Below are 6000 nucleotides of genomic sequence, written 5' to 3'. Positions count from 1 at the left end.
GGTGGCACACGCCTTTAGTTCCAGAACTCGGAGGCAGAGGCAGGTGGATCTCTGTGAGTTTGAGGCCAGCCTGGTCTACAAAGGGAGTTCTAGGATAGCTAGGGCTACACAGAGAAACCCTGTCTTAAAAAAGGATATGATATGTTATGGCTTTTACTTAAGATTTATATTCGTATTTGAGTATTTTCATGTAGTGGTGTGTGTGTGTATATATACCATATGCATGCAGTGCCTATAGAGGCCAGAAGAGGGCACCAGATAATCTGGACTGCTGCCAGACATGGTTATGAACTTCTGCATCTTTGCTTGGAACTTACTGAATGTTTTTGTACTCCGTGGCGCTCAGAGAGGTCAGGAGAGGGCATTGAATCCACTGGAACGGGAATTATGGATGGCTGTGAGCCGTATCGTTCAAAGCTCCTGAGAGGACCCTCCCAAGCAGCTGGGATTGACTATTCATCTAACCCATCTGGATGGGTAGGACATCTGAAGTCACAACAGTTATTTGTACAAAATCAGTTATTAAAGGTCAGAAGTCAAGGTTTCTGATTCTTGTTCCAGTGTCTTTCAAGCACTGCCCGTAGCCATATCTGCTAGCGATATTACCAGCCAACCACCACATAAAGCATTGCTTGTAACCACCTGTGCCTGCCACGTTAATCCGTGTACCCAACCACACGGTTATCTGTAACCACCCCTCCATCCTACTAATCAAGGCAACCTACCATTGTTACCCAGCCAATCTAACTGGATCTGACAACATGCCATCATTACCTGTAACAGCCCCTGCCAGTCCTTCCACCCAGAGAAATCCACCACCGGTACTTATCATTTCCTCCTAGAGTTCTGCTCATCACCTTCCTAGACTACTAATCTAAGTCCCAGTCAAGACTTCTTTGCGTTTCTAGTGTGCACCCGCAGTGTTGAAATCCAGAGCATTTTCCTTGCTTGCTCCTGCCTCTCCTCCCTGTGCTTCCCCGCAATCCCCCAAATTCCCAGCTTCCCTGGTCCTTGAGTGCATTGTTTCCATTTGGTTCCTATTTCTTGCCCAGGGATCCCCTTTTATCCTGTCCAGGTTTGGCCTCAGTGGTTGACTTCAGTACTCAAGCATCTGGTAGCACATCGGTTTGGATCCCTTGGCCAGTGGGCACTTTTGCAATGTACTGTCTGTATTACTACGTGTACTACGGTACTATGCCTGTATTGCAGAGCGTGCACTACAGGACCATTTGCAAGCAGGGCAAGGGCCTGGAGATTTAAACACACAAAGACACACAGAGACAAGGGTCATCCTTGAAACAAGAATGCCCCCTTTACTGTGTACCAGAGCCGCTTAGGTATGGATCCTTAACTGATAGCCACGCCCCAGCCAAACCCACCAGAAACCACTCCCCTGCCCTCAGGAACTCCTGAGGGGCTCGTGCTCAAGAGTAGCTGCAAACACAGGAAAACAAGTTGTTTTGCTCACAGCAGCTGCAAGCATAACAAGTTGTTTACAGGAAATTCAGGTTCTGGGTCCGCAGCCCCCAACATCGCAATAGGTGTCTAGTCTATTGGTCTCAGACAAGGCTTCCTTTCATACTTCAGACCTTACTAAGCTGACTCATAGAGTCCCAACTGTCACCTCGACAGGAAGAAGTGCAACGGATGACAGGTTGGTGACGGCAGTAGAGGAACATGTGCCTTCCCACGGGAGGAATGCAGTATTAGAGGGGAAAAAAGGGGGTGGCCCGGGGTGGGTGTCAGCGCAGGCAATGAGTAAGAACCAGGACACATCTGCTCTACCAACCAAGCACGTTCCCGGACCTCTTCCAAGGTCACAAGCATCTTCTATTCCAATGACCTTCACTTCAGAGCCTTTTGTAGCTCACACAACCGCAAGGCCCCTCCCTAACCCTTTTTGTGGGGACGTTAGAGTGGTTTGGTTCCACTTTCACTGTTTGTACCTGGCCCCTGTGGTGGTTTAACTTGGAAGCAGATGTCATTCAGTGGACGGTGGCCTGAAACCTGGCCTCTCTTCAGAACCTGATGGTTCAGGTTCAATTGTACCGCGTCACTGTCTGGAGGAAAGATTTGTGTTTCTCACAAGCTTTGAGCTGACTAATCAGTGGGAGCAGATCCAGGAAATGCTACCATATGCGATTAATGTGAAGAGCATCCATGCAAGTCACTCGGCAGTGCTCACACAGTCCCTGGGACCTGGTGTGAGCTTCGCTCAGCCACAGCATTAGCAAATCCACCTGTGAGTCTCCACCCTGCAGGCTATAACTGCTCTAGGACTCCTCCTTGGGAGCTGCTGGTAGAATGGTGGAGCGGCTGAATGATGCGCACTGCCTGCTTGTGCAGAGTTTGGAACGTAGGTAGAATTTATTATTTTTATTAAGATGCAAGGAAAATTAATATCTAAAGGAATAAGCACACTACCCTTTAAAAGGAGCTTGTCTGCGCGGACCTGCAGTGTGAGCGACAATCCACCAGAGGGCTCTCAAGTCCCACACCCAAGCTTCACGGGCCCTAACTCCCTAAGGAACAGTTAATGGAAAGACTCATTAAGGGCTCTGCGCTGTGGCCAGGCCTAGGAAGTAAGGCGTGAAAACTGTCTTTTCATCGGTGTAGCGGCACATGCCTTTAATTACAGCACTCAGGAGGCAGGGACAGGCAAATTTTTGTAAGTTTGAGAGCACCCTGATTTATGCAGCAAGTTCCAGGACAGACAGGGCTACACAGTGAGACTCTGCAACTTCCATTTTTTTTTTTTTTTCCGGTTCTGACTGTTCACAGGAGATACTATGTTGGGAGTGACATGTTCTCCACCCAGGAGAAAGGAGAGCTCTTGCTCCAATCCTGCTTTGAGCTGTGACTCAGATGTGTAGAACGCAGAGGCAAGCTGAGAATTCGAGACCAGCTCAAATTGTAACTAAATGAATTATCAACATTTTGTATGTTTTTTCCATTTTAATCCAGGCGAGTGCTTGGATTCAGGGATGGTCCTTATGAGCCAGAGCTCTGGAAACAGTGTAAAGATCTGAGTATTGGGCTGCAGGGGAGTCAGTTCTGATCCTGATGTTGCAGCCATTTACTGTGTGGCTCTCTATAATGGCTTACCGTCCCAGGCTTTGGTTTTGTTGCTTGGAGAAAGACGGTGGTGGGGTGCTTAGCTGTCACATGCAAGCTTTACATAGCAAAAAATATAGTTCCTTCAGGCTCTCTTTTCCTATTCTCAGATCCCGGCTCTCCGTCCTTCCTAATAGCTCCTTTTCTAGACCACCAGTCTCTTGACCTCTCTGAGTAAATGTTTTCTTAAACCATATCACATTACACCAAGCAAAATATGGGCATGGGCCAGATGAAGCTGCTCAACGCTAGTCTTAGGGATTGTGCAATGCACTCCCTGCAATCAAGGACATTCATTAAATGGAGTGCTCAAGAAGATATAGTTGGTGTAACTTGGTAAAACGTTGTGGAAAGAGGGCCCATGAGCTGGTTCCGTGGGCAAAGGCAATTGTTGCCAAACCTGACGTCCTGAGTTTGATGCCTGGGACTCGTGTGGTGGAAGGAGGGGATTGACTCCTACAGGTTGTCCCTGACCTGTATACACATGCCTTAGCTTGCAGGTATGTGTGTGAGTGTACACACGCTAATAGATACAGTGTAGTCATTTTAATGAATGATGGTTTAAAGAAAATCATACAGCAGAAAAACATGCTTAGTCTCAATTCATGTAAATCTGGTCACTAATTAAGCTATTACCTCTGGTTAGCATGGGTCAAGCATATCAGCCCTTTGAGACTGTCATCTGCAGTGGACAACAAAGCCGTGCAGTTGGGTTTGGCTCAGTGACCACCTGGTACTTTTATTTATGTAGTTCTCTGAGATGCATCTTCCATGCCTTTAAGGCAGTGGCTCCCAACCTTCCTAATGTTGTGACCCTTTAATACAGTTCCTCATATTGTGGTGACCCCCAAACAAAAAAATTATTTCCATTGCTATTTAATAAGTGTGATTTTGTTACTGTTATGAATCATAATGTAAATACTGTGTTTTCTGATGGTCTTTGGTGGGGGGTCGAGACCCACAAGTTGAGAATCCATCAGTCCGTGGATGGTGACCTGAAACATGGCCTCTCGTCAGAACCTCATGGTCCAGGTCCAGTTGTACTGCATCACTCTCTGGAGGAAAGGACCCAGGGATTCGTGTTTCTTTCAAGCTTTGAACTGACTGGACAGTCAGGGTGGGTCTGGGAAATGCACAGGCCTCTTATCAAGATCATAAAGCTTCCTGCCTCACGGAGGGCTGCAGTGCACCCTTCCACCCAAACATGCTAGAAGTGATCCAGTTTGTCAAGTGTGGCAGAGCTATGGATCCAACCACTAGAGACCTTCTCCCAGGCTGACGTGCTTTTACCAGTCAATGCCTCGTTTACACTCACTCATTTAGCCCTGGACCTACCCAGTTATGCTTGAGAACCACCCACAACCCTACCGGATATCTTTCTCTTTTTCTTTTTGATAGTATCAGGTTTTGTAGTATAAATTAGCAGTTAAGTTCAAGAACATAAGCTAGCTAATTATTTGGTTGTGTGTGGACTTGTGTGTGCAAGCGTGTTCATGTGTGCTAGAAGAGAGGGGCCAGAACCTTGATGGTGGGTGGACGAGGAAGGCTGATTACAAGAGTTCTTATTAGCTGACGGATGCCGCTGCTCTCACAGTCTTAAACCGACTCAGCATGACCTACTTTCCTCGTGGACACGGTGCCTGTTTTATCTCACTCCCCTCTCATCACTGCTGCGTGCATGCCTTTTATGGAGACAGACCAGCAGAGTCCAGAGCCCCAGAGCATGACAAGAGCTCCTTCCACCATCAGACAACATGGACCTACTGAGTTCTGCCCTCGACTGCATCTGACTCTCCAACGATGATGATGGAGAACTCCTGGTTATTTCTTCTTGGTTGGCCACTTGTAGCATTCCCTTGGCTGCTGTGCATTGGTCCTGCAGAGCAGTGGGAAAAATGTGCATACCTGGCTCAGAGGATGCTTTCTGAGAGATGAGCTGCGCTTTGTTCTCAGTCTGTTTTCTATTCCCATCCGTTCTTTAGGAAGGGAGTGTTTGTGTTTGCAGAGACCTCAAAGCATAAGTGATGTACAGACAACTCATCTTCCAGCTTCTTCTAAAGACACCTGGTTCTTTCTAAAGTCTATGCTCTCTGGAAAGATAATTGCGGTGTTGCAGTGGATGGAGAAGAGATTCTCTGACACAGAAAGGAGAAGAGGGCTTCTTAAGACTTGAGAGCAGAGGTGGGCTGTTCCTTCTCTCAAGCTGGACCACTTCTAGCATGCCTGGGTGGAAGGGTGCACTGCAGCCCTCAGTGAGGCAAGGAGCTTTATGATCAGACCGGGCACCAGGGGCTGCAGCTGCCAATTATGAGGGACCATGTTGATGGCCACTGACCTACCCACTGGGGTCAAGACAGACTGGAGGCTACTGGGGTTTGAAAGTCTGCCAGATTCTTTTGCTGTCCTGGATTAAAAGATGGGTATTTTTTTTTTTTTTAAATTTGGTTTTTCGAGACAGGGTCTCTATGTAGCTTTGGAGCCTGTCCTGGAACTAGCTTTCGTAGACCAGGCTGGCCTAAAAGATGGGTATCTTTTAATGCTGAGACTTTCCTGCCCTATAATGGAATGACAAGAATATGATTTCCCAGGAAGAAAAGGGATCCTTGCTGTCTATCAGGGTGAGTGATAGTCAGATTATCCCTGAGACAGCATGGCTTCTTCCGTTCCTGTCTTCCTTCAAGGACTAATCTTAAATATTAGTATGTGACAGGCCTTGGAGACCCAGGAGGAAAGAAATCTCAGGCCTCCCTCAGGAGCTTGGGGTGCACATCAGAAACAGGTAGGGTGGAATAGAGTGACTTGGGGCCAGAACACCAAAAGGGAGGAGCCCTATGAGTATAGATGGGAGACTAAGCTTGGTTCATTTTATCCCAGAACACCACCCTC

This window comes from Arvicola amphibius, chromosome 4, assembly GCF_903992535.2.
Source record: "Arvicola amphibius chromosome 4, mArvAmp1.2, whole genome shotgun sequence".
NCBI lineage: Eukaryota > Metazoa > Chordata > Mammalia > Rodentia > Cricetidae > Arvicola > Arvicola amphibius.
Note: the sequence above shows the minus strand (reverse complement) of the source record.